We start from the raw sequence: 9639 nt of genomic DNA, 5'->3' as shown, positions 1-9639 counted from the left end.
ACCAGCGTTGTGCAGCAGTGCCAGCACGATACTCTCCATGTCCTGCCTGTCCCAGAGCACAACACCTGAGCCACATCCCAGGGCCCAGCAGATACCAGACCGCCCCAGCCCCTGTGGATCCCTGCGGTGCTGCTTCCACTTCGTTGCCTCTGTTCCCCTCTGTCCTTTTGGTGTGGCTTACCCCAAGCCTCCCAGTGGCTGCTGCATGAAAAACCAGAACATTGTGTTGAATTTACGGGTGTGCTTCACAGTGAGACGGGGTTGGGTGCTGGTTCTGGTCTTGGCACTGTGTAAGGTTCCCCAGAGTGCTGGGTACGGGCCACAGGGACAGGCTGTAAACACATACATGTAAACATATATATTTTCTTTGCTGTACTTATTTTATGGCCAAACTCAGTCACTCTTTGGCTTTATAGCTGCTGGCGTGTCTTTGCAACGCAGCATTGCCAAAAAATTATACCAGCAGCTCCAAGGGTATGGCACACATGGCAGAGAAGAGCCACAGCTGCCCACCACTGCAGCATGCTGAGCAGCGCATGGGTTCTGTTGTGTTAACAATGTCTGCCTCACTGCCCCTGCTGAACTTTTGGAGGGATCTTAGCAGAGAGTGCGCTCTTCAGAATGAGGTAATTAAAGCCATCCATGTGGAAACTCTTCCAGCATTGCCATGGGGAGAACAGCCCCACGCTCACCCAGCCTGCTCCCAGCTGAGGCTCTGCCTGCCAGGGGACTGGGTTCAAACACTTCAGATACAACACAACCTCTGGTCAGACAATCACGTTACTGTGATTAATGCGTGCCGTGACGTCCCACAGGGTTTTGCTGCATTGTAGCAGTGTTGGTGTTTGCTGAGCTCGCCGGGCTCTCAGGATGGGATGTCCGGGCTTGACCCTGCTCTGCGGGGGGAATCAGCACGCACCCAGCATCTGGATCCAGAGCTGTCACCATGCGTGCAGTGCCCGCAGGGAACCCAGCCCTCTGGGGCCGCATCCTGCACACGCAGCCCACGGCATCTCTCTGTGGGGGCTCACTTTGAAGCATCACACCCGAGGAACACGTGGTGCTGTCCCCAGGATGGAGCCAGTTCCCCACATGACTGTACAGGCAGTAGCATCCTCCTGGTGGCTGCCGCTCGCTTAGGCGGGCTGCCCTGCAGAGCCACATCCCTGCTCAAGTGAAAAGCAGAGGAACGCCACATTTGGCAGCTCCTTGCGCCTTGCCTGAGAGAAGGTGGGAAGGAGTTTTGCCATGTGGAAAGCTTGCCTTCTTTCATGGGACCAGGTTGTGGTCCCACGAAACACCACTTCTCAGTGGGAAAACAAGCTTTGCCACACACGGCAGTTCACATAGCCACACCGTGCTTCCTCTCAGTAAGAGAGCAGAAATAATAACTGCACGCAGAGGTGCCCACTCCCTTGCCCTCATCAGTAACAGCAGATGCTCCTCAGGGTTCTTGCTGGAACAACATCACTTCCCTTTCTGTGCATTAGGTTTCCCTGCAGCAAAGCCCATCGTCCAGAGCCCCCTCTGGGTTCCGTTCTGTCCCCGGAGCTGCACCAGGGAGATGGAGCAATGCAGAGGGAGCCCTGAGCTGAGATCGGGTACCGCCGTGGGCAGCACTGCAGGCAGCAATGCCCAGGTCTGCAGCACCACAACGCCACAGCTTTCCAAGAGGAGCTGAAAGGCAGCAGCAAAGCCGACCTGTTGGTGTGAGTGCACTGCCTTGGGACTGTAAGGGGCTTACAGGATGCGGGTGCCCGCAGCGGGTGGGACGTAGCTCAGGGACCCCAGCGATGCCTTCAGCCTCCATGCCAACGCTTCAGGCGCTTACAGGGCAAAGAGAAGCGGCACTGAAGTCCCGTCCGTCAGCGTTACCCAAAGGAACCAACGAGAAGCGGCCGCAGAGCCCCGGGCCCGCAGCCCCCGCCGTCGGCACGGGCCGCTGCGGGAGCGGGCGGGGGCCGGGAGCTGCCCCTGCCCCTGGGAGGAGGGGAGAGATTCACGGCGGAGAAAGGGAAGGAGAAAAGGAGTCGTATGAGGAAGGAAGCAGCAAATGTTAAATCAGTGACTCATGGTGCGCAATGACTAATCACGTCAAAGAGCAGCTTGTTTGGGGCATGGACTCGGTGCCGAAAGCCGGCTGGAGAACGCGGAGCGCTGCTGTGCCCGGCGGTCGGAGCGCTCCGGTGCGTTCCCCGTGCGCCCCGCGGGCGGTGCGGGCCGGGCTGCGGCCACGCCGTACTTCGGCCGCACCGGGCGGCACTGACCCACTTTCCGCCGGCCCCGCTCGGGCTGCGGGCTGCGCTCCTGCTGCTCGCTGCCCCGTCCCTTCCCGTCCCGTCCCGTGAGTGCGGGGCGGGGCCGCGCTCCGCGGGTGTCGGTGCGGGCGGCCGCCGGTGGCAGCGGGGCGGGAGGAGGAGCGCGCCTGTGCAGTGCCGGGAGGCCGGGCTCTGCCCGCCGCCGCGTTACACAACCGGCCGCCGCCACCGGCCGCTCCCGCGAGTCCCGGCGCAGCGCCCCGGCAGCCCGCACCGCCCCATGCCGTGCGTCCCGCGGGCAGCGGCGCCCCGAGCCGGGCGGTGACCCCCGGCGCCGCGGGGGCAGCGGGCCGGGGCCGGGCATGGCACTGAGAGCGGCTCCGGAACGCGCATCCTCCTCCCGGACGGTACGTACCTGCGGGACCGCCGAGCCGCGGCGGGGGCTGAAGGTCCCCGTGCCCCCGGGGGGGAGCCCCGCTTAGCCCTGCCCGCGTCCGACACCCCCCGGCGGTCCCGGCGAAGTTTCGGGGAGATGGGAGGTTTCCAGCGGCGACTTAACGCCGAAGTCGTGTCGCGTTCCCAAAAAGCGGCGCGGGACTGGGGCTGCGGCGCGGGGCGTCGGGAGCTGGCAGCGGGGGGGCGGGGGTGCGGGGAGCGGCCCCGGGCGGGGATTTGAGGATGCGGGGATGCGGGGAACCGGCGGCGATGCGGGGAGCCGGTAGGGCTGCGGGCTGCTCCGTGCTGCCGGCAGGAGCCCGTTCGCTGCAAGCTGCCGCGGGTTCCATCGGAGTTTCCTCGTTCTGCCGGGAATTTCGGTCAGTTTGGGAACGCGGTTTTCTGAAAATACGGTAGAGAACGGCTGCGAACTGAATCTCGCGCCCAACTGTAGAACGTAAAAGCCAGGTTGAAAAGTTACTCCTCTCGCGGGGGCTACGGAAGCGTTCGGTTTTACGAAGCGTTTCCGTGAGAAGCAGGAATTCGGGGGGACTTGAGGGCTCCTCGTGGGGATCGGCCACGAGTTCGGTTTGCGGGAGGTAACTCCGAGCCGCGGGCTTTGACGGCAGAAAACACGGGCGGCCGGCGCTGGGCTGGGAGCGGAGCGGAGCGGGTTCCTCCCGCTCAGGGTTCGCGGTGGAGAACCGCCGGCCGGCACCGAGAGCTCCGTCGGGAGCCCTTCTGCGGCGGGAGCGAGCCCGCGAGGATGCAGCGGCCGCGGTGAGAGCCGCTCGGGTGCCCCGCGGGCGGCCGGGGCAGAGCTGTGCCCGAGCGGGGCTGCCTCTTGGGCACGGCGAGCGGCGGGGCTGCCGGAGCTCACGGGGTGCGGGGTGCGAGGAGTCGCTTTGTTTTTAGCAGAATGACGGCTCCCCTATGTCCTTTATTTCCTGGATCGCTGCTCACCGATCCTCAACATGTGGATACGGGAAACTTGCCTTAAAGGAGCAGCATTTGTGGCTTGCACGGTCTTCTTAGGTCCTATGAATGCTGTCTGAGCTGCAGCTGTTTCACGAGGATGCGGTGTGAACCCCTTGTTGTGAATATAGTGCAACACCACGTACCATTTGGTTGGAGAATTTGTTTAATTCTTATAAACCTCCTGGGCTGCAGTGCCTTGCTGTAGTTATCCAGTCAGAAGAAAATGTATTTAGATTTCTGGTTTCCCGGACAATACAGTCCAAAACCAAAAAGAGACTTGTCCTGCTGTGCGCTCATGGAGCAGATCAACGTGTCGGCGATGTGGTGTGGAGGAGCAGAGCACCCTGAGCACTGAGAGCGTGGCGGGGCTCCGGGGCTGCCCAGCAGCCCATGGCACGGAGGAGAGGCAGCTGGGGAAGCCAGGAAGGGAGACTGTGGATGGAAGGCACTGGTACCTCTTGGGCTAACCCAAGTGCGTTCACTGCTCGGTCTTGAAAGTTTTTCTGGACGATGTTATAGGAAAAAAGTAAATGGCTGTAGGAGTGGTTACTAATTCTGTTCATTCAGAGCAGTGGGTTAGAATTATTTGACCTAGAGAAAAAGTAGAATTGGTTTGAATTTTTTTTGGTAAACTACAGACTTCCGTGATGTTTGGCAGTAAGACCTGCAGCGGTTCCTGTTTCTTCACCACTCCGTTTATGTCTCCAATCATTTCACTGGTGTAAGACATGTCGAGTACTCAGAAACAGCTCAGGGTTCAAGATTAAAAGTAGCGAGTAAGTCTTAATTCAAGTCACATCGTGTTGGAAGCAGCATTAGATTTCAGAGGTACTGATGTCAAATCCAACTTCTGCTCATCGGTAATATCAGGAAATGGTGCCGTGTCTTGACAGTTTGGAAGCAGGGCTTGTCTATGCACACAAGTTGCATTGGTTTTGGCCTCAGTTATGCAACTGCCCAAGAATGATACAAAGGGTTTAACGCTGACATAGCTCTCTCCGAATTGGAGGAATGAGCTGTATGCCCGTACCAGAACGCTGCATCCAGGCGCATGCTGGGGTAGTTAGGGACTGTAGTGGAATAGCAGCTTTAACCAAAGGAGTAAAATCAAAATCGTGTGGAACAATACTGTTGGTACTGTTAAAGTGATCCAACTCCGTTTTCCTTACACACCTCCTGTTTCCTTGTTTCTCTGCTGTTTCTGGTTGTGTGCTGCCCGTGGCCCCGTGCCGAGCCAGCCACCAGCCAACAAAGCTTTGTCACCACAGCCCCCAAGCCCTGCAGTGAGCCCCAGCTGGTGGCAGAGCCCCATGCCAGCTGTGTCTGCAGCAAGCCCTGCCACCTTGGAGCCATTGGGTTTGGTCAGAACACGGGGGCACGTGCAATTAATGAGAGAACTCAACCTACTTCATGTTCCATTATTGGCTTTGGCCTTGCCTGCACAGAGAGATTACACCGGTTGACCTTAAGTCCATTTTTAAAGTGATTTGATTAACCTGATGTGACCTTGCGCAAGGGCATTCTTATTTTGGTGCGAATGAACTTATTTTGGTTTAACCAAAACCTGCCTTTTGTCAGCTTAGGCAGAACTGAAATAAACCATGCCCAAACTGAAAGGAGAACTTGTGTCTGTACAGAACACAACCTGTGCGTGAAAGCGGGGCCTTCTGTAGGATCTGGAGCAGAGGGCGGCATTCAACAAATCTGTAGGAGACTGGCAGCTATTCGTAGCAAAGTTAAAAAAAAACAAAACAAAAACAACAACAAAAAAAACCACAAATCAAACCAAACCAGACCAAGAAAAATTGAAACATCTTGGCGAGACAAAAGGAGTCTCAGTGATCTCGGTTCTGGAAAACCAAAAGCACTGCACCAGGCTTGCAGCGAGGCTGTCCTGGGCTCCTTAGTTGCAGAGAGGGGAAGTGTTTGCGTCCTGTACACACCGTCCCAACACAACCAAAAAATAGAAAAGTGATGCAGGGAACTCTAGGCTTGCTGGCTTGAATGCAATAGTACATGGTGTCTCGTGACGTATTTTGTAGGAAAGAATAATTAGACATGGAAATAATGAGGAAGAAGAAGAAATTGCAGTGAGATTTTATCAAAGACGGATTGTGGGAGACTAATCTAACATGTTTTTTATATAACAGATTTCTTAGGTGGGGTAATGCAGGAATGTGATTTATGTAGGGCCAAGCACTTGATACCGTGCCTCACGGGACATGGTTGCTTAAAATGAAGGTGGCTCAATGCAAGAGCTGAATGGTGGAGCTGGAGCTGGCCAAGCAGAAGGTACAGCAGCTATATCCAAATAAAGCTGTACGAATGGAGGAGAGCGGTGCTGGCAGAGCCTGGGAGGGACTGGGACAGTGAGAGCACGGTGCTGCTGCTTCAGGCCCTGCGGCACAGGGGGGCACAGGGAGCTCGGGGAGGTGGGGTCCATACGGAACAGCGCCAGGCTGTCACATGAAAGGAATTTAGATGACTTTGTTGACTGGAGTGATAGAAATGACATGACATTTAATAGCCCTGGGTGCAAAGCCGTGCCAAGTTCTGCATGTAGAGACCAACAAGAAATCCCTGTGTGAAGCAGAGCTCGCTGTGGCAGGGACAGGAGGGAGAGACACGTGGCACTGGCTGCCTGTGAGCAGGAGGTGGGACAGTGCTGTCAGGGACGGTAGCGCCGTTTGTGGGTGTCAGAGGAGAGTAATGGGGCACGTTCCAGGAAGTGTGGTTTTTTTCACTGTGCAAGAGCTTTCTGCTGCCGGTGGAGTAGCCCAATGGGATCTTGTGTAGCTCTGGAGACCCGGGGCAAGAAAATGTTAACTTAGAACAGTGGGAGGGCTAGGGATGTGGTCACACAAACGAGCTCTCTATTGTATGATGTGAGAGTAAACAGTTTAATTTGTTTAGCTCTGGCCAATTGAACAAATGAGGGGACGGGTTACAATAAGACTTTTTACGCACAGCTGGGACTCAATAGCAAGGAGGAAAACCCATGTAAGTCAAAAGTTAGCAACCACACAAGATTAGATTGTGTAAGTTGGTCGTGAATAAATTTGAATGGGAAATTAGAAGAAAGCTTCCAACTACCAACTACGGTTGTGTAATGGTCTTTCAATTAGGATGGTTTTGAGATAGATCTTGATAATCTTATGAAGGAGATTACACAATTAAATTGGAGAGCTAGAGTTCCTGGAGATAGGAAATTAAGTTTGCAGAATTAGACCTTTGGTCTCCACTATATTCGTATTTTTAACGTAAGGTTGCAAGGAGAGCGGACCTGGTTTTGTTTGTAGCGCTGCACTGACCCTTTGCATCACGGCTATATTTTTGGGAGCTGGGGTGAACTTGCTCATGAGGTGAACTGTAACTTTGTTGTAGGGTGTGAGGATGTGTTCTGGGGCTCCTGGCTGAAGGCTGAGGAGGTGCTGTCGAGTCAGCCCTAACAGCACTGATTCCTGAGGCTGGAGAGTTCATCTTGATGTCCTCGCTGATCCCTTTCTACCTGATGCTCCTGAAATGTGTTGCAAAGCTGGACTTCACGGCGAGCTCTGCTCTGGTGCCGATCAGAGCAAAATGCTGTAAATTGTGTAGAAAAAATAGGAGGTTGCTGGCCATTAGGGATGAGTTAGTATTTTTAACAGGACGGTTTTTCTATAGGGAAGTTGATGTATAATAATGCGCATTTTATTACATTTTCTTATTACAAGAAAAAGAGAAGGAAAAGGAAAAATAAAAGACAGAAAGCAAGCAGGCAAGCAAGAAGGAAAACAGCTTGACTTAGCCTGGAGCAGAGATCCCGTACCTGATAAGCTGCCTGTTAAGAGAAATTGAAATATGGAAAAATGACAGTGCAGATGAGGATAACACTGAGATTGCAGACGAGGAAGTGTGCTAACCCAACTGCGCGGAGCTGCTGAAATGCGTTGGATCATCTGACTGTGCCTTGTATTCTTAGCAAACACGATTGTATAATTGATTAATTTGCCAACATTGCTGTAGCGCAGCGCTATGGTAACTGAGAGGCTCCCCAAACATGGGCTGTGCTTTAGCCGAGTAGCAGCTCAGCACCACGCAACCATGCACAGCCTCTCCCCAGGTGGGATGGGCAAAGAATTGGGAAGGTGAAGGTGTGAGAGGTGGGTTGAGGTAAGGACAGTTCCCTAGGTAAAGCAAAAGCCACGCATGCAAGCAAAGCAAAACAGGGAGCTCATTCACGCTTCCCATGGGCAGAGCAGATGTTCAGCCGCTTCCAGGAAAGCAGAGCCCATCACGCGTAATGGTTTATTGGGAAGACCAACACCATCGCTGTGGATGTCTCCCCTTCCTCCCTCTTTACCCCAGCATGATGCTGTATGGTACGGGATGCCCCTTTGGCGGTTCTGGGTCAGCTGTCCTGGTTCTGTCCCCTCCCAGCCCCTCTCTGGGCAGGGCAGCACGCAGAGCTGGCGTCCTTGGCTCTGTGTAAGCACTGCTCTGCGACAACTAAAACATCAGTGTGTTATCACCACTACTTTCATCAAAAATGCAAAACACTGCATCATACAAGCGTCTGCGAATAACATTAACTCTCTCTCACCCAAAACCAAGACAACACTGTCCCAGAGAGCACTGTAAAATGCACCATTCCTCAGGAGGGAGGCAGGGAGGACCTCAGAGGTCCAGCTTTGGAAGGATGATACACACACAAGCATGTGCCAGCAGTTGGAAACAGCCCCTGACTGGTGGGGATAGCGAGTGTGGGGCGGTGTGTACTGATGGGCATGCTCGGGGGCCGTGCAGGTGGCGGCTCTGGCCAACAGTCGCCCTCTGAGGAGCAGGTGGGCCAGGCACAGCTGTGCCCCCTGACAGAGGCAGGGGACGCCCATGGTCCCGAGCACCCCGAGCTTGGTCTGCAGTATTGGTGTCAGCAACTGCCATCCACGCTGCCCTCAGCCCTGGCTCTGGGCAGGGATTTAGGCAGGCCCCTCTTGTCCCCGTGGCAGTGTGACTTCTCAGCAGGCACTCTCTTTCCCCACCATTATTGTTCCCTCTGCCCTGTAAGTGATGTGTAAGTCAACGTGAGGTGCTTTGCTGGGCACCAGGCGTGGACAGGTGGATTAACTGATTGACTAATAGCTAAATGCGAAGATATTTGTAGGTGTGTTTTTTCTTGTTTACAAACTGCCCGAGCCTAAGCAAGATTTTCAAGTGTGTAGCAATGGCAGGAATCATATCCATAAAAATGCTAATCTCCTCTCTTGCTTCATCCATTCAACCCACAAACACACGCGTACACACATGCGTAAAATAAATTAATAAGGATTGTTTGTTCTCTTCTGGGCTCAGCCTACTTTAATCTGAGTTTATCCTACAGCTCAGCATGGCACATTGCTTCAGGACCATAAAGTTTTGACCATAGGCACCATACTGGGTAAACCATTTTTTGGAGAAATAAATAAGCAACAGATGAGCTAATAAGAGCTCCCTTGCCATTAATTGTTTTGCATACACGTGGCAGTGCTCTGAGAAGGCTTTTACGCAAAGGCAGAGGCTGTATCTGTAAGAGTTGAGCTGACTGGCCCCATGGAGGCAAGGGCTGAGCCCGCATTTCTGACTGTGCAGTAAGTGCCGATCCCAGAGTATGTCTTTATGGATTGAGGAGGATGCTGTGTGTTTGGCCCAGTGTCGGCTTGTTGCAGCAACCAGCAATTAGAGAGGCAGTAATAGCTGGGGATGTGGCAGCCGTGCTGAGGAAGTTTGGCTGTAAACCTGTTTGTCCCGTCTCCAAGCTCAACGTGTGCATCCATGATTTACAGTAAATTAGAAATACTCAGATCAAACTGTTTCTAATCATATTTTATTAAGTGATGTATTAAGTAAGTGCTTGCATTAAGTGAATCATGTGTGGCAAAAAGGGAGGTCTTTGGTTGGCTCCGCTACTGCTGGGTATGTCAAAGAGGAGTACCAATGGTTTGCTTTTCAC

General features: G+C 54.0%; 1 protein-coding gene across 9 annotated transcripts in view; it reads left to right on the top strand.

The window, feature by feature from the left end:
• PASD1 (PAS domain containing repressor 1) overlaps positions 2064 to 9639 on the top strand; it is a 46853-nt gene continuing 39277 nt past the window's right edge. For 4 of the 9 annotated variants that reach the window (XM_021405686.1, XM_021405683.1, XM_021405679.1 and 1 more), the window contains exon 1: positions 2539 to 2665. The gene's annotated coding sequence lies outside the window, so the exon portion shown is untranslated. Of the gene's footprint in view, positions 2187 to 2533; positions 2666 to 2937; positions 3074 to 5622; positions 5964 to 9639 lie in introns of those variants that run through there. The other 5 variants (XM_021405687.1, XM_021405684.1, XM_021405681.1 and 2 more) reach the window with 4 other exon arrangements.

This window comes from Numida meleagris, chromosome 8 (assembly GCF_002078875.1).
Source record: "Numida meleagris isolate 19003 breed g44 Domestic line chromosome 8, NumMel1.0, whole genome shotgun sequence".
Lineage (NCBI taxonomy): Eukaryota > Metazoa > Chordata > Aves > Galliformes > Numididae > Numida > Numida meleagris.
Note: the sequence above shows the minus strand (reverse complement) of the source record. Positions and strands in the feature narration are given on the sequence as shown.